The sequence below is a fragment of the Prinia subflava genome, chromosome 13 (genome assembly GCF_021018805.1).
Source record: "Prinia subflava isolate CZ2003 ecotype Zambia chromosome 13, Cam_Psub_1.2, whole genome shotgun sequence".
Taxonomy (NCBI): Eukaryota; Metazoa; Chordata; class Aves; order Passeriformes; family Cisticolidae; genus Prinia; species Prinia subflava.
Window position 1 is genome coordinate 2,357,295 of NC_086259.1, and position 19,047 is coordinate 2,376,341.

General features: G+C 45.3%; 1 protein-coding gene across 3 annotated transcripts in view; it reads left to right on the forward strand.

Annotated features, from left to right (window-relative positions):
- The first annotated feature begins 7,576 nt into the window (after positions 1–7,576).
- Positions 7,577–19,047, forward strand: part of GARRE1 (granule associated Rac and RHOG effector 1) — a 59,256-nt gene continuing 47,785 nt past the window's right edge. The window contains exon 1 of one of the 3 annotated variants that reach the window (XM_063410411.1): positions 7,577–7,663. The gene's annotated coding sequence lies outside the window, so the exon portion shown is untranslated. Of the gene's footprint in view, positions 7,664–8,339; positions 8,445–13,204; positions 13,304–19,047 lie in introns of those variants that run through there. The other 2 variants (XM_063410412.1, XM_063410410.1) reach the window with 2 other exon arrangements.

Genomic DNA, 19,047 nt, shown 5'->3' on the forward strand with positions numbered 1-19,047 from the left:
CTGACAACGCACACAAGGGTTGCACAATTCATATGTGCAGTTCTGGTGGGACTGATGTTTGTGTCCTGCCTCTCACACCAGGCTCAGCTGTGATCTGATAGTCTGATACAGACCCGGCAGCTTATTCAATCTTCTTTTACAATCTGCAATTGATTAGACGTCATGCAAAAGAGCTGGGAACCACAATTATCAGTTTCAACAGAGCTACACATAATTTATATCGATGGATGGATCCTGGCCTTTGGAGCCCAACAACAACAGAGAGGTTTGTACATGCCTCTTGAAACAAGGAGGGCACAGAAATTGAGACAGGGGTTGCAGAGAGCACCATTAAGCAGCCACTCAGACATCAAGGGTATCTCTCTGCCTGGTGCAGCTGAAGGACCTCAGTTTTGTGGGATGCCAGAAAAATAACTTCTGGTAGCCCCTAATTTCCAACTCTGTGGGATTTCTGGGCTGTGAAAAAGACAACAGCAGAGAGAACCATAACCCCTGTGAGATCTGCCTCTGCATCCCTGGCATGTGTCTGCAGTGCAGGATATCTGCACCTAATAACACAGCCAGTTGGGTACCAATTCTGCTGAGAAAGCTTAAAGAGCAAACAAGCAAACAAAAAAATTACTGGGCACTGTATTATCAACTTTAGTTTAGTGGTGAGGGCAGCAAGCTGCTCAAACCTGGTGTCAGATGTGTGGAGGAGAGCCCGGCCCCGCAGGAGGCCGACGGTGCAAACAAACCACGAACACTCTTGGCAGCAGCTACTGAGAAAGCACGAAGGCATTGGAAGCTGGCTAAACAAACCAGGAACCTGAAACCAGCCAGCGAGGTCCCCTATGCTGGTTTTCCTGTTGGAGCCAGGGGAAAATGGTCCTCAGCCAATCAAGCACTGAGGGCTGCCCTCTCCCATGGAAAGCAGACAAGCCTGGGTTGCCAAGCCTTAGCAGATAAGTCCCACTCTTCTGTGTCAACACCCTGAATGTCTTCCCAAGCCCAGGACAGACAGGTGGCCACAGCTCTGTCGGGGCCAAAGACGAGCTCATGGGCATCTCCCCTTTCGTGATGTCACCAGGAGAGCCTGGCTTGGACAGGACACCCAGGGAGGCTCTGCAGGGCGGGCACAGCAGGAGCCCTTTGGGGACGAAGCGTTGTCGGTCCCACAGGTTGCTCCTGTCGGGGGATCCCTGCCCTCCTGTAAGGAGGTTACTGATATCCCAATCTCAGGCATAGATGGATCTGATTCACAGTGAAACAATGAGCATTTCAGTAATTAATGAACAATCTACTACACTTTTCTCTATGTTATCAAGTAATTCAGCAAAGTTTCATCCATGAAATATTAGCTTATATGTTTCCCTGTTATCCCTCTGTTCAAACTACTTTTGTAACTCCACATTCACAATTACAAAATCACTCCTTATTTGGCAGTCTTCAACAATAAAAATCTGTATAGGCAAAAGGTAATAACAGTACCACTTAGGCAGCTGAAATTTAGTTGCCTTTGTTACAGTGCCCTGACAAAAACGAAATCAATGCAATAGCATCTGGGCCCCTCTCCAGTCCTTTTGCAACAATCCCATGTCACAGGAATTACCACATGGAAGTGTTTTATAACTACCATTTAGGCTTCTTTCTAGACCACTTTAAATATTTATATATATTTATAAACTTATTATTTTTGTGTATTTATATTAACATAAGTTAAGTAAAATTTACCATTCCTATGGTAAAATGTTTAGTATAGACTGTTAAAATAACAATTTAATACTCAATATAAAACACTTACTAAAAAAGTCAAATTTTGTTATCTGAAACATATGCAACACTTTAATGCAATCAGTTGAACAAGGTCAAACAAGCACAACATTATATGGTAGGTAGCCTCTAATTTCCAACATTTAGTAGAATGGACACTATTTTTCTATACCTGTTTATAAATGTTCGAGAATTAATTCTAAATTTTATTTCACTTCTTCCTAAATAGTATTTAGACTCTATAATAGTAAAGTCCTTAATACCCTATTAACAAGTGGTGTCAGTTCCATAGATTTACATTTTACTTTTTGTCAAACCTTACCGTGCCATATACTTAAATGCCAAATTAAGTAGAAAAAAAAATCAGTCCAGTTCTCATTCCCACGTGTACAGCATATCTGTTTGAAAACAATATTCTAAGTTCAAGTACGAGTGAATGTCAACAGTTCTTTTGCCTCACAAATATTCTCTCAGCACCTCTGTGTTTGCAGCACACCTTGAGGGGTTCTGAGGCCACTACTAATGCCTTATTAATAATGAATTCATGTTCATTTTTTACTCAGTATAATGGTTTTTTAAAATATAAAGATTTCTCCAGTATCAAGACGGCTACTCAAACTCTTTTACCACGTCTGGCTGAGAAGTACATTTTTGTGGTTTTGCAAGCTGATTCCTTTTTGTGAAAGTTTTCAAAAAAACAAGCAAAATGAGATCCCAGACATCTGAATCACCAGACAGTCCAACAGAATTATGCATATGTTTAAGTATTTGACTTCCTAAAGCAAAAATACGGCATGCCAGTGACCCCTTTGTGTGTGCAGTTGGGAGCAGCTCGTTCCAAGCTGCAACAGGCAAAGATTTACATCAGAGCCCAGTCCTTCATTCAAGCCCAAATGGAAGTCAATCTTTTAAACAGAACAACAACTTAAAACCAAACACATCTTCTCCTTCTTCTCTGGACTAGGGACACTGACCTTATAAATATCTGAAATTCTTCCACTGCCTGTAAACAAAAATGGACTGCAGGCAGTCATGATCATATGTCACTCTGTCAAAACATTCTTACTCCTTGGCTACTTTTTGGAAAAGTTGTTTGCTGTCAGTCAAGTGACAAGTTCTGCTTATAATAATGGTGATGACATCAGACCTGTAGAGGAGAAGGTTAGTATGGGGAGTCTAAATATATAAAGAGAAGGTCATGGGACACATCCAGTGTCAGTTGAAGTCAGTGGACTCCATTCAGTTCCATCAAAACTGGACTGATCCAGGCAGGATTAAGAGGTTTATACACTTTACATATTTATTTATTTTCCCTATAACCAGTGTGGTTGGCAGCACAGCATTTTTTAAGGTGACCTGGATCTTTGCTTTGTCTGACAAGAGAAGGTGATTGTCCCTATTTTTATTTTTAGCTGGCCATTTATAGCCAGCCATGTTCAGTCTCTGCAGAGTGGGACTGGCCCTGTGGAGGTCCCGGGCAGGAGCTCTCCAGAGAGCCCCGGGGGCTCTGCCCACGCCTGCCTTTGCCACTTGGTGCTGTTTCCAGAGGCTCTGGGCAGGAGGCCAGCTCGTGTGCTAAACCTCAGCTTGGACACAATGGTGGGGCAGAGCACTGAGGGCACAAAGCACAGGTCAGCAGCTCTCCTGGCAGGCAGCAAAGGACTACATTTCATTTGTCTGAAATGGGATTTTCGTTGTCCAGGGCTGCAGGACAAAAGGGCTGCTCTCGCCCTGACAGCTGGAATGGATGATTGGTGAAATGTATTTTTAGAAGCCCGATTTGCCTACATGTATGCCTGCATTGTCAAACATGCAGGCAGCAGGAGTGGGCCAGGCTGTGGCCAGGAGGGCTGTGACACTGTACAGACTGTACAACACAGCCCCGGCAGAGCTGTGTGCTCAGTGCTGCTCAGCTCCACTGCACACACCACTGCCCAAACACCAGGGCAGGCTGCTGCTCCTGCACCTCAGCACGCTCACACAGCACTGACAGTGATTACTGACCACAAAGGGACAATCTCTGCTGATACAATGGCACATTAGTGGTCAAGCCTGTTTTCCAAAATCACAGTGGTTTTCCCCGCATTTCCTTTCCCTAAGCGTACCTCCATCTGGTTAACAGAAACAACCTCTTGTGAATTAGGTTTTTCCTTTAACACCCTCTTTAGGGATTATATGACTAACGTTCATCCTCCTAATCTTATCCCACACCTTGCTGATAGGCATATCCTTATTAACATCTGCACATGGCTATTGTGCCAGTGCTGCTTTTTTCCCAAGCTAATGATTTCTTCCTCCTACAGCCCATGACATTGAGTAGCACTCATAATACATTTCAAAGCTCCTTTCCTCTTTTTTTAAGCAACATTGTTACTTTTTTTTTGTTTGTTTAAACTGCACTGATTTCCTTCCCTTCCTGTCCAAGGGAGGTCTTGGGAAGCACTTTTCACATACATGTAACATCAATGGGGAAAATATAAATATAACTGAATACATCTATTCTGTGCTGATCTACATAGGACTTCACTAAATAGTTAAGCATATTAACATCTTCCAAAACAGAATTCACAAAATTTAAAAAATAGACTACTCAGTATAAATATTGCATTGTAAGATATCAAAAAAATAATTTTAATGTACAGTGTCACAATTGATACCTACACCACATATTTTCTAGCCCTTGAGAGTTTCCTCTTTATTCTGCATTGGTTATTATACACTTGGTTGAATTGCATGTTTCCATGCCTTGTTTATATCAGGAAGTGTGAACTTCCTATTTATTTCACAGTCTGTCTAAAATTCCTGCCATCTGGTAAGACATATTAACTTTAGGCTACGATTCTTGCAAGTCCTTTGTACCTTTATGCTCTCAATCTATAAATTTAATCTGCAGTAAATTTCAAATGAAATGTCTGATCATTGGAGATAGTTATGAGCTAGAAGTTGTTATACAGCACTTTAAAAAAAACCCTATAACAATATGTAAATAAATCCGGGGGGTCAAAATAAAAGATGTGACTATTGTGTGTAACTCCACTGTTAGTGCTGACAGAACTAATTTCTGCACACTCCACTGAATACAATTAAATCAGTAGGATAACAAAATAGCATATTTGCATACCTCCAGTAGTGTGAAAGAACACGTTGGTGCATTGAACTGTAAGGCTCAGTCTGCAGAACAGATTTCTGCTGTGAATACAGCGCATTTTAGTCATCATGGCTAGTGGAGTTTGGGGATGTCTCGGTAAAACTGCATGTTGGTAAAAGAGGGTGGGGTTCAAAGAGTTGTGGCCATCAGCTCCTGCAGTGACACTTGCCAGCTGCTCCCAGGACAGGACAGGAGGGGCTGTGTCCTGTGGCACTCCTCAGATGGCCAGAGCTGCAGGGGCTGCTAAGGAGAGGGGCCTGGAGGGCAGGACAGGTGACAGGAGCTGAGCAGAGCCAGGTGCGTTCCGGGCCAGCCCCGGGGACACGCAGCACCCCCGGGGACTCGCAGCACCCCCGGGGACACCCAGCACCCCCGGGGACACGCAGCACACCTGGGGACACGCAGCACACCTGGGGACACGCAGCACACCTGGGGACACGCAGCACACCTGGGGACACGCAGCACACCTGGGGACTCGCAGCACCCCCGGGGACACCCAGCACCCCCGGGGACACGCAGCACCCCCGGGGACTCGCAGCACCCCCGGGACTCGCAGCACCCCCGGGGACACGCAGCACCCCCGGGGACCCGCAGCACCCCCGGGACTCGCAGCACCCCCGGGGACACCCAGCACCCCCGGGGACACGCAGCACACCTGGGGACACGCAGCACCCCCGGGGACACCCAGCACCCCCGGGGACACCCAGCACCCCCGGGGACACGCAGCACCCCCCGGGGACTCGCAGCACCCCCGGGACTCGCAGCACCCCCGGGGACCCGCAGCACCCCCGGGACTCGCAGCACCCCCGGGGACACGCAGCACCCCCGGGACACGCAGCACACCCGGGGACTCGCAGCACACCTGGGGACACGCAGCACACCTGGGGACAGGGCAGTGTCTGCCAGCAGCCCCCGAGGTTGGTGTCCCGCAGCAGCCCGGCACTGCTCGCACTGCCCTCAGCACCGCACACGGGCCACCTGCTCCCCACGGCCAGGAGACACAGGCATCCCAAAAACACATATCTGTGTGTGTTAATATCTCCCTCTTCACTCCTGAACAAATCTGAAAGCAAAACAACACTAAACCAAAACAAACAGGAGGCATTTTGTGGGGTTTTTTTAGATTACTTGTAGGTCTTGCTTCAATATCTGACCTGGAAGGAAGGAAAACTCATCCCAGTATTTTATTTTCTCTTTACCTTCCTCTTCAGCTTCTTTTGACTTCCTTTACGCTTGTTTTTTCCTTTTCATAGCTATATCTTCTTCCAAACAAAACCTTGTTGAAACCTCATCAGTCTTTTTATCTTTTATTTAAAACAATGTTTCACCAACCATTTAATTAAAAGCAGGGGAAAAAAAAGTAAAAAATTACCATTTCCAGCCCTTTATTGTACTCCTCCAGTACAAAGAATACTCAACACCTCTCTCTCTCTTGAAGGAGCCAACAATATGACAGCCTTCTGTTCCCTTGTGTCTTTCCAAGTATTTCCCAGGTATCTCTTAATTTGAGGACCAAATTTACTAGGAAGAGACATGCTTAGCAGACATGCAAGAATCAGAAGAGTTCAGAGGGAAGGCACTGATGAGAAGCCCGGTCTGCCAGCAACCATCTGTTCTGGAGAAGGAAACAAAGCCACAGATTGCTCCTAGGCAGCTCCCCGCAGACGCTACTTGTGGACTATTTCTAGCTTGTGGCTAGAAGGTGTCCAATAAATTGACAATTTCACTTCTTCCCACAGAGTTTTCTGATTAGCAGCACTGAAATTACTGTTATTTTCACTTAATGAGTAGCATATCCAAGTGTGTGGGTTTGGGGTTTTTTGGGGGGGAATTAGAGCCAGATGATTGGATGCTGAGCACCGAAGGCAAAATTTTTGCTTACATGCATTTCAACAATTTTTAACTACTCTTCTACTACTACATATTACCTTATTTTCTAACTTTGCTAGACATTTCTGTACGTTGATAAATGCTTGTGCCATTTGGAACATAAGATTCTAAATAAATCATGGAAATAAAAAGCAATCCCTTTTTACTAAGGAAGGCAGGATTAACAGAGACTCTGAGGAAATAGGAGTTGAAAGTACATCATTTAGTACAGCAAACTTTTCTGTATCAAACCTGCATTAAGCCTGAGAAATAATACGAAACCAGTTTAACCTCACATCCTAGACCAGGCCTATTTCTGAAGAATTCCTAAAGCTGGTACCACCGTGACAATTATGTCAAAGAGATCAGTTTGAGATGATGTTTGTGCGTTTTACTAAATTCCCAAATAAGTGCATTGAACACCAGAGGTGAATCCTGCAGTTTGTCCCGCAAGTTACTTTGGGCAGCAAAGGAATACAGAACCTTGCAGGTACCGCGGGCGATCTCCATCTCGAACAGTTCTCCTGAACCGGAACCCCAAAAGCACAGAGTGAGAACCCTGACAATTTTATGCTCGTATAAAACATTCACTGATGAATTAATCCCCTTCTCCCTTTCTGTGCCACCAGGCCGCCCCTCAGGCTCTGCCCACACCCGGGGCCGGTCCGTGCGCCCCGTGCCCCTGCCCGGACCCCGCGGTGCGGCCCCGCGTCCGCCCGGTCCCGCCGGTTCCCCCGCTCGCTGCCCGCGGCCGGCGCCGCCCGCCCGCTCCCGCCGCCCCTTCCCGCTGTCACTCGCGGCTCCGCCCGCCCCTCGCCGGCCCCTCCCCGGCCCCGGCGGAGCCGCCGCCGTTTCCGGAGCGCTCGGCGCGGGGCCCGGGGCTGTCGCGGGCAGGTGAGTGAGCGCCGGCCGACCCCGCCGAGCCCCGCGGCCCGGCCCGGCCCCGCCCGCGCCCCGCAGCGCGGCCCGCGGGCCCGGCCGTGCGGGCACCGGGCTGGCAGCGCCCGCGGCGCCGGGGGGACGCGGCGCGGAGGGCGGCAGCGCCCGGGGCAGCCCCTGGGCCGCTCGGGAGGCGCCGGCGGGGCCGGGGCCGGGGGGGAGCCGCGGCCGGGGGGAGGCGAGGCGGCGGTGCCCGGGACCGCGGCCGCGGTGCCCCGGCGGGGCCGGGCCGGGCCGGCCGTGGCGACGGGGGCAGCCCGGGGCGGTGTCGGGGGCAGCCCGGGGCGGTGTCGGGGGCAGCCCGGGGCGGTGTCGGGGGCAGCCCGGGGCGGTGTCGCGGCTGCGGCCGCCCCGCCGTGACCCGTGTGCGGGCAGCCCGGGCAGCGCGGCGGGGCCGGGACTGCGCCTGCGGGAATTCCTGCGCACCTTCCTGCTCCGCGGTGACCCGGGGCGCCCGCCCGGCCCGGCCCCGCCGGCCCCCGGCGCTGGGGCGGCCCCGCCGCGCTGCCTCTCCCGGGCGGCGCCGGCCGGGGCTCCCCGGGCAGCGCGGCAGCGGCGCCGCCCAGAGCCCGGCCGGGCTCGGGGCCCCCGGGCCCCTCCGCGCCCCCCGCCCGGGCCTGCGGGCAGCTGCAGGGGCTGTGCGCAGAGCCTGCCTTCACCTGAGGCGAGCTGCAAGTGCCGCGCGTTGGTGCCGAGCCTTATGTTGTGTGCATATGGTAGCTGCCAGCACAAGAGGGTAACGCATTTTGGGCTGTAGCTTAAAACTTTACTCATGTTCCCTTGCTTCTCCCTGCTTGAGGGGTTTTATTCATTTGAGCGGAGAGGAAAGGGTAGAGGTATGTATTTGTCTGGTGAATGTCGGCTTAGGAACTTGAAAGCGGTCAGAAGGTCTTGTTTGTTTGTTTTATGTGAGATTATGAACCCTGTTACAGGTATAAATTGGCCGTTATTATTATCATTGCTGTTTTTATAGAGGCACAGGTGTCGGGGTGTTGTGAGGAGCTCGGTGCTGTGTGCCTGCAATAAACTCGGTGTTACAGGGCGGCTTCGGCGGTGCCCGCAGCTGGCACGGGGCTGAGGCTGGGCTGCCAGAACGGGCCTGCATCTCCAACTGCCGGGGAGCCTGCGGGACAATCTCACATCCACAGCTGGTGCAGTTCGAGGCTATTGTTGCCGGATGTTTCGGTTTCTCAGCCCACTGCTGTGGGCAGAGAGGCCGTGGTGCTCTTGAGGAGCTGTTTCTGTTTTCTGTGGGCACAGGCGGCTGAAGCTCCCTTCCCTCACCTCTCTGAGGTGTGTGGTATGTGTTGTGTGGCTCCTGGCCCGTGAAGGTTTTGGTATGCAGCCTGTGGGATCAGCAGTGTTGGCCCATTCTGGTATGTGCAGGTGCTGTTTGTGGATCGTGGGTACCAATACGATCCTGCGCTTGGCTTGAGTCTTCTACCAGGCAACGTTTCTACAGAAGATAAAGCTGGACCCATCCATAAAGAATGGCGAGTTTTCTGAGTTCAAGACTTGCAGAGGGCTTTTCTTTCTTCCTGTGTTTTTGGTTCTTTCCTTCCCAGCAGAACTTTGAGTATGTAAACTATGGTTGTGGTGAGGGTGTGTTTCAGGTCAGTGTAGTGTTCTGGTGCTTGGAGGAGCCAGGCTGGGAGCAGCTCAGAGCCAGGGCTTTCCATGCACCTGCTGCTGCTTCCTGGGTGGGTGTTAGCAGGAATGGTTCTGCTGGCCTTTCTCATTCTGCATCAGGAGTTACCCAGGGTGGTTAGGAAACTAGAAATAATGCATACAGGGAATATTTTTGTAGTTTAAAATCTGTTCTGAGACTCTGAAATTTGGCAAACAGGTAAATAATCCCTCATAAAATGTAATAAGGCAAATACATGCTACGGGCATTTAAAAGTGAAGTCTAGGTTTCTTCTGCTCCTTGGGCGTCAGCTTGGATTTGGTCACAGTTATCTTATTTTTCTGAGGGTGTGCTGTTTCCAGCTTGAGATCTGTATTCCCCACTTCTTCCCACTATTTATTATTTTTCAACACCCCTTCTCCCCAGCATACAAACGATGACCGATTTTTCTTTGCAGCAAAACAATTTTATTTTTTTGTCCTAAGTAAGCTTTTCTTTAAACCTGACACTGACAGTCATTTTAAGTGCTGCCACTTGCTTTGCTCAAAACAGGGTTGTGTCAAGAGAAGCTGTGCTGCTGCTTTTGTTTACGTGGTAGTACTGTAATAGGAAAAGACTTGTTCTCGGTACAATGAATGCTGGTACACCAGAAATCCTGTTAATGATAGTGATTAATGGGTGCTGCTCAAAATAGCTATCACTGCTGATATGACTAATTGTGCTGTATGAAAAGAGCTGCTTTATTCCCGGTAATCTCAAGGTGTTTCTGGAGTTTTAGAGAAGTGTCTGATGGGTGCAGATAACTGCACAGGGAGATGCAGAACTTGCTGGAGTGTGGAAACTCTCGGGAGCTCGCTGCTGTGCTGCAGAACCAGCCGGGGCTGAGAATGAGGATTTTCTGGTGATTGGAGGTAGATAGAATATTATTGCTGGAGTTGGGTGTTACAAACAAGGCCAGGGTATTGTTGGTAGCTACAGAAGGGGTTTCTGTCATACATGAGGGATGACATTTCCAGCAGCATGGGTAACCTCATCACAGGGCCTTGTGCTTGGGCTGGCTCCGAGGGCAGCTGGCACTGCTGCACTTGACAAAAACCTGTGGTGCAATTGCTCTGCTCCTCCTGGAGCTTGGTGAGGTGTCTGCATGGCCTTCCCAGGCCTTGGGCCACAAGTGATGGGGACATGCTGCAGGAATCCCATGCTCCTGGGCCATGGCACATTCCACGTCCTGTTAGGGTTTTGTATGTGCTGGAAACTTAATGGGGACTGTGGATCTAAACCATAGGAGGTCCTGTGTCTTGATACCTGTAAAATCTGAAGTTCTGGTTTGTAGGATGAAAAAATATTTTGAAAATTAGGTAGAATATGTTAAAGATGGTTTCCAAACTCACTGAGAAGCTTGAGGTTGTGTTTGTTGCACCTTTGGTTTTGTGTTTCTTCTCTTCTGCTGTTTATGTACCTCAAGACAATTTTACATCAGGAGTTGTTTACACATTTATCCTTTCAGCCATCAAAGAAACCCTTAATAGGTTTGTGGAGGGATAGGACACATTCCATTCACAAATTCTGCTTTGCAGGTTAATTGCCAATTTGGTATGGTAGGATCCAGTCTTGTAGTGTTCTGTGGATAAACTGGTTTAGTCCAGTCTTTGAATGTTGTCAAAATGGTGATTAAAACAAGAAGGAAAAAAAAAGATTTTTTCAATGAATCTGCAAATTTATAATTTTGGTGGTGGTGAGGTGTGTTTCATTTTGAAGAGCTTTAATGTGACAAGACAAATTGTTTTGAGAACTGTGGTCTTGGAATATCAGTCTTGTCTTGCCCTGCTGTAATTAATGAAGTAGTATGTTGGTTACTTAAGATAAATTTTGGGGAATTGGTCTGTGTGATTCTGTTAAGGTCACAAGCTTTGCATGAGGCAAACCAACTTCCAGGGATTCAGGCTTTGGAGTAAGAGAAGGAGTGAGTGTGTGTGAGAAAAAGCAGAATAGAAGGTTTGGAAATGCTGGTCAAGCTCTGAAGAATGACTGAGAAGGCTGAAAAGGGGAGTGCAAAGGGCTGCAGGTACAGCTGGGGGAGGCCTGGGATGTCTGTGAGTGCGTGGGTGGGTCTGAGGTGGGAGTACTGAGGCTTTGTGAGGCTTTCAGGCATCCTGGAGAGGCTGTGCAGCACGCCAGGCATTTCCCAGCTGTGATACTGCATTCCAGCCATGGCAAATTGGCTTCAGCCTGCTGATAACATACGGCAGCTTATCCAACTCCAGTTGGAAGTGTGATATTCTAGGACTTGGCTTTGAAGAACCATTTGCACTAAGGAAGTAAATATTCTTCCTTCTAAGGAAAGCCCACATAGGAGAACATGATAGCACTGGTAGATTGCTTTTCTGCTAATACAGCAAAAATTCTAACCAAAAACTTAAAAAAAAAATTTGCTGTAGAGTAACTGCCCATGTTTTACTGTTAGGGTCACATCAGACAAAATGATGCCTTAGGAAACATCTTTACAATACCTCCCTAAATTGCGACCAATTCCTGCTTATGTTTTTAGTGACGTTCTCTCCCTGAAATATCTGATAAGATATTTCTGGTTTGGGCTAGCTAGATTTTCATTGTTCCTTCTTCATGGTCTTTTGTTGCTGGCTTTCCTAACAGTTTTCTGCTTTTTCAAGTGGTTGAGGGTTTGGAGTCAATGGGACTCTGTTTTGGTTTAACAAGTCATTACAGTGGGGTACTTGTCAAGCATTAACATTTTCTCATAATCATTTCTGTACAACAGCATTGCAAAAGACAGATTCTTTGGAAAATTTCATCAGGAAAATTCTTCCACCACCCTGTCGGTCACTCTTCATGCTGAGATATTCTGTTTTTGCTCTTTCCTGATAGTACCTATGTGCTGGTTAGAATGCTGTAAGGGAACATGTCAACTGGTGTTTAATAGCAGTATTTTAGGTGTGACTCTTGTTTATTTGTGCACTCAGAGTTGACATTTAAATGGTACTGTCCAATTATAGAAAATTCCTCGGACTCTGTGTTGTGTCCTCTGCAATCTGGGAACAGAGTAAATCTCCTCAACCTAAACAGCTTCTGAGTGTAAGAGAACGTTTCCCTTGGTAGAAATAATAATATTGAACTTTGTTTCTTTAATGCTTTATTTTAACACATTGTGGGAACTCTAAAGCAGTGTATAGAATGAGTTACAGAGGAGAGGGGCAGGAATAAGGGATCGTGGTAGGCCTTTTTTCCATTTCTCCACAGGCATCTCTAGTGTGATTCATTCATGTCAGGGTTGTCTACCAATGAAAGTGATCTCCAATCCTGTCAGTAACTGAGTGTTTTTGGTTTCCCAAGTGGATTACCTGGCTGTCATAACTGGTTTGTTTGTGAGTTTCTGGATGGTGTTGGGAATTCCTCTGGATCTACTGGGGTAAAATTAGATCCTTTGAAGTGTGTCCACATGATCTGTCTCATACCAGGATATTCAGGGCAATGTTCCTAGGTATTTTTTAATGAAAGTTGAACTTCCTGCTCTTCTGTACATATTACAGAAGTTGGCTGTGTACCTGGGAACACTTTGAGTCCAAGCACAAGAACTTCCCTTGAGAAGGATAAAGCATCTGAATGTCTGCAGCTCACATTCCAAGAAAATCTGGAGATCTTTTCCTGAGAGTCTAAGTACAAGGCAATATTTTTAAAAGTTCCTTAAAAATATTTGAAGCTGTCAATCTCGTGCTGAAGAAGCCAGATATTTTTTTTACATGATCATGTAACAAAAATGCTGAAAAGCAGGGAGAGCTGTAGTGCCTAGGAAGGACACACACACAAACACTTCTCTTCGTGACAGACTTTTCTCCTGTCTGCACCCTCACAGGAGCAGTAAAAGACTGGGGAATCACAGGGGGAGGATCACAGTTGGTAAATGTGATTCTGTGCCAGACTCCAAAAGGTTTGAGTAACATGACCTCTTTTTGGTGAGTATTTCAAAATGTTTCTCAGAGTGCTATTTGCAAGTCTTGCACCAGATGGTATCGTATTGTGTGGAAGGAGGAAGAGTACAAGGAGGAAGAGGGTACCTAAAAATACTATTTTCCAGTTCTGTATATTCTTCTTCAGGGGAACTGCAGTGTAGGATGAGTTTGTCATCTGCAAGTGCTCAGAAGAAAGCATGTTTGTCAAATGCAGGTAAAAATGGATGCAGGTGTTGGTCATTGGTTGGAGGCCTCTGTGTTTTGTAAAAGATAGAAAGCTCCTGAGGAGAGAAGATTCTTGGTGGGAGTGGGGAGTAGCAACAGTGCTTGTGTTGAGTGGTCTGCAGTTCTTGGTGCAAGCAGGAGTTAAGGCCAGGTGGTGCAGAACAGTGTTCACTAAAACTGCAAAAACGTTACAGAATCCAGCTTCATCAGTGCATGTTTCTGGGCTGCAGAATAAACTTTGTTTAGCCTCTTACCAAAGACACATAGTTAAGTATTTGTGGTTTTTCGGCTGAGCAACACAGCTTGTAAATATTTAAATAGTAAAGTAATAAGATCAACCCTTTTTGCTATATGAGATGAGCATTTGCAAGCAAGTGATGCAATCATAAACTTTATTATTATGATGAAAAATAGGTCTTCTGCTAAATATGCATGTATTCTTTAGGAAAAACTAAAACCTTTACTTGATTAAATAAAGAAAAGAGAATGAAGATACTTGATAACAATGAGAGTTTTGTTTTACTGAGTTGAGTTGTCAGTGGTGCAGATGAAACCAAGACTGCTGTTGTTGGCAGGAGAGCAGAGGTGTGAGTGGGTCCTTGGACATTCTTTATGTACAGAGAGCAAACTGGGCATGCTTTAGTAACTCATAGTGCAGTACAAATAAATTGTCCTTCTACCACTATACATAGATGCACATCCTCTGATACAAACAAGATGAGGGCTTTGGTAGTGTTACACTTGTTTTGGCTGTTTTGGAAGAGAAGCTGTGGAAGTTTATGTATAGAAGAGCCAGGTATGTCAGCTAAAATTTAAATTTCCTAAAATAATGCGAGTGTACATGAACTTCTGATTCTGTGGCTTATTTTTGTTTCATGCTGATTAAAATTGTATGGAGTCCTGGAAGGAAATGCCAGTTATTAGAACCAAACCCTAAAAAACAGAGCATGTTATAGCAACATTCTGCTTTTGGGAGTATGCTTGGTTCTGTATTAAAATGTCCGAAAAGTCCTTACCCAGAAGAGTCTTTCTGTCTGTCTTGTATTGCTTTCATAAGGAGAAGGAAAACATAATAAACTTCTTTGTGTAAACATTGCAATAATTTCCAGGGCAACAGGTTGTGATGTTGAATTCAGCACTTTGACCTTCTTCCAGGCCCAAAGAGGAGGAAACATTGTAAAGTTTGTGGCAGGTATTACAAAATAGTTTAGATAATTAGCAAAGTTTATATAAAATTTGGCTATGAATTTAACACAGACTTGTTCACACCTTCTTCTTAGCAAAGATACTCTACAGATCCAGGTTATCAACCCTAATTTAAATATTGCTTTTCACATAAATGACTATTTCAGTTTTAAGACCAAATGCTGGGTTGTGGGACAGTCTGGTTTGGCAGTCTCTGGTCAAGTGCACTTAGAGCTTTTTCCGTGTGGAGAAGTGGCACATCTGACCTGTGCTATTTTCAAGTAAATCTGGTGCTTGGTTTAGTGGTTAGAAAAGTTCCCTGACTGGTTGAGTGAATCCATTGCTCTGCAGATGTTTCTGGATATGAAATCTGTTGAAAACCACTAATGATACATTTTTTGTTTTTGTATTGGAATGTTACATTTTTGTGGTGATGAATTGGTATGATAGATTAAATCTGTAGTTGACACACAAGATTTAGGGAAATGTTTTTTGGGTAAAGTGTGTTTTCTTCCTTTGAAGATGCAGCAGGAAAAGAGCTTGTTTGGGGTTTTTTTCCAATCTTAGATTCTGGAATGGTCGGGTTGTAGGAGGTTTGATTGGGATTGTCTGATACAGTCAGACAAATGAAAACCAGACCATGGTTTGCCCTGTACTTGTGCTTCTGCTGAACATGGGTTAGAAATGAGAACTGTTGTGTGATGTGCCCTCCTTTTCCACATTACAGTGACCTCAGGAGCTCATTCAGGTGCCAGGAGGTGCCAGGTGGCTGCTGTGTGTCAGGCACATTTCTGAAGGGTGTTCTTGGCTCAGTGTGTTGGGGGAACACAGGGTGGAAATTGCTGTGGCCCAGGATACCAGAGGACAGGGCTGAGGAGTTCCTCTGGCTTTAAAGGTGCAATCTATAAGTTAAAATAATTAGTTCTTAGATTTAGTTAGTTTAATTAGTTCTTAAGCAGCTGCAGTTTGTTGCTTGTGCAATTGATGGGGGAGGTTGTGACAATTTACAGTGATTTTTAAACTGAGCTTCTCAAGTCAGTCTCTGAGGACACATCTGTAGGGTGGCGTGTTGCTGTTCTTCAGGTTCCTCTATCCTTGCCCTCTTATTCATTATTCCCTTGCCCTTACAGATTATTGATGGAAATGTCTGTCTAGGCTGCCTTCTCCTGTGTTTCAGCATCTTTTGTGGTATTTCACTTGAAGGACCTTCACGGCCCTCAACTTTTTACAGTGTGAGATGAAGAAGACTACTGCTGGTTTTATACGACTGACAACATTTGGCTTAATGTTGTCATTGGTTCTTTTCCCTGAGACATTCACATTTTTATGGCCTTTTTTCAGCTTCACATTGCAGCCAGTGGGTGCTTTTCTCTGTCTGATGTGATGTGTTGTTACTGGTATTATATATGTCATGTTCTGAAACAGGAGAAAGTCACCTATTTCAGTCAGTTGCTTTCTGCTAAAAAGTTGTATCTGTATTTTGTTCTGAAATTGTTATAGGACAGATGAGGCAGCTTCTTTCCAAAAATTCTTGTGGTTTCAGGGAGGTAATATATTGTGTCTTTTTTGCATATGATATTTGATACATACATTCTGATCTGGAGCATGAGTTCTCCTCTCTGCTGTGTTGATTGTATTTTGCTGCACACAAAATGAAAGGCCAAGAAAAACAAGGGTAAATATAGTTTATGAAATTTCTACACTACGTAATAATGCTCCTTTTCCTTCTAACTTAAAGCTTTGTAAGTGATCCAGTCTTCATAATGATGAGTGTTCCTAGGAAGGTGTGCAGTGTTTTGATTCAGATGTTCAGTGTGTTGAAGAATACATTATAATATGAATGCAGGGCATCTTGCATGCTGTGTCTATGCTAAATATTTTCCTCTAAAATGAATTCTAATGTGAGCAAAGTTAAACTGGTGTAATTTGGAACAGTAGACTTGAGGCAAAAATGCAAGTAGCTGTGTGTGAATATTGATTATTGTGCTCGGTAGCATGTGAAGAACCTCATTGTGCCTCAAAGCACTGCTGCCTTGGTGGACTTAAAATCCCTTATTTAGCTGTTGCTAAGGATCTGTGTTGAGGGTTTTTTAAATTTCTTCTTTTACATCCCACCACTGACCTGAGTGCTGTGGTTCACTGGCTTTCCCTGCCCTCACACTGTCACAGGCAGGTGTGTTTTGGCCAAAGGATGGTGGGTTTGTCTGAAACAGTCCAAACCTGGTGACCTCAGAGGACCCACTTCATACAGTCTGAAAAAAGCAGGGAATGGGAATTGCAGCTGTAGAATAACTCTCAGAGGGGGGAAACACTTGACAAATTGACTTACATATATCAGTGTGTGTCCTTAGGTTTAAGATGCCTTGCCTTACCTGTTGGATATTCCAGCACAGCAGGTCAGATGTTGTGTACCTCTTTAGAAGAACCAGCATTTAAAGGAAGAATACTTCAAAAGTGATCATTTGTAATTGATGTGAAGGGAGGAGCTGGTTTTGTTTTCACTGGTGAAATGACTTTTTCCCTAAAACTGCTGCTTCATGTTCTTCCTTATGGAAGGCACTGCCTCATCCTGGACTGGTGGTAAGCTGGAGGTTGTGTGGCAGGTACTTGTGGCTTATTTGCACTTACATTACAATCCATCTCGTTTTATTGTTTTCTTTTCTTGGTTCAAAATGTTGGGTTTTGTTAAAGATGAGCGTCTGTAGTAAGAAACATAGCAAAGCAACTGCTTATAGTTCTAGTATAGCCATGAACTCGATAAGTAATTGAGACTATTCAATGTAATCTTGTAGAATTACAAATATCAGATAAAAAACCCTTTCCTTTATGAGTAACAAGCTTACATCTGTCACTTCTCACAAGAGCATGTAGTGATATGACAAGGGAGAATGGCCTTTGCTGAGGGAGAGTAGATTTAGATTAAATATTAGTAGGAAATTATCCCCTGTGAGGGTGGTGAGGCCCTGGCAGAGGGTGCCCAGAAGAGCTGTGGCTGCCCTATCTCTGGAAATGTGCAAGGCCAGGTTGGATGGGCCCTCGGAATAACCAAGGATAACTGGGACAGTGGAAGGTGTCCTCACCCGTGGCAGGGGTGGGATGAGATGGGCTTTAGGGTTCTTCAAACCCAAACTGTTCTGTGCATTCAGGTTAAGTCAGGTATTTACAACACTGAGAAGTGGTAAAAACCTCAATGCCACAAGATTTTTTCATTGATGCTTTTTCTTGAGTAGTTATCTTCTAGGTGCTTACTAGTGACATTGAATGTTACATTAATGTAACATTGAAATAGTTTTTGTTAGTAGTAAATGTCAGTTCTGACTAATAAAAATCCATTGTTTGACCGAAGTGTGGACAAAGAAATGACTCCTAAACAGAGTGTATGTTTCAACTTCAGAGGCAAAGAAGTGCCAGCATAATCACCTGAAAAATATGAAAAGCAATCCATGGAATAATTTGTTGTTTCAGACAGAGAATAAAACATTAGCTGTAAGAGAAGCTAAGGTTCCATTCTACATGTGATTCTGCTGTTTAAAGTGATTTGCTGATAGGCATGCAGCAACTCAGAAAGCAGCAGGATGCCTTACTAATGGCATTTGAGAGCCCTAAAATATAGTTTCGTCTTAATTTTGAATATTGTTATATTGATATGCTGTAAAAAACCCCATCAGTTTCATTGCCAAGCACAGGATCATCTTATTTTTTATGCTGCTGAATCCAGTCACTCCTTTCCCCCTGTGATTATTTTTGTTCTTACTTTTAGTTTTACTTTTTTTCTTGCTTTAGACTTCAATTCCCATATAAAACTCTCCTGACTGTGTGTTACACAGTGAGGATTGGAATGTTAGCTGAAAGATGGAGAGAGGAATCTGCGGTGCTGAAAATGCAAAAGATTTCCTGTTGTTGTTACTCAGTTTGGTGAGAGTTTGTGTCCCTGAGGCAGCTAAAGCACTGCTTCAACTCTCCTTGCTTCATGTAAATGCACAAATGGTAGCAGAGGATAAAACCCCTTGATGTATCCAATAATACTCTGATTGTGGTTAGTCCCAGTTCTGTCTTTGGAACACATTGTTCCTAATAAAATAAATGCACAAAGTGATATGGCCTGCTCCAGCTGCAGAGTGTTACTGGATGCTTTGAAGGAAGGTAATTATTTATTTCTAGACTTGAAATTTTGAGAAAATGTCTCACTGAAATTCGACTCCCTCGGTAGGGAGAACACGCATCGTGTAGTGTGCACGTAACAGGCACTGTTAGGTACATCCAGGAAATCCATATTTTCTATTGCTGTGGATAAAACCGAATCTATAAATACCTCAGTGTGTAGTGGAGATGCTTGT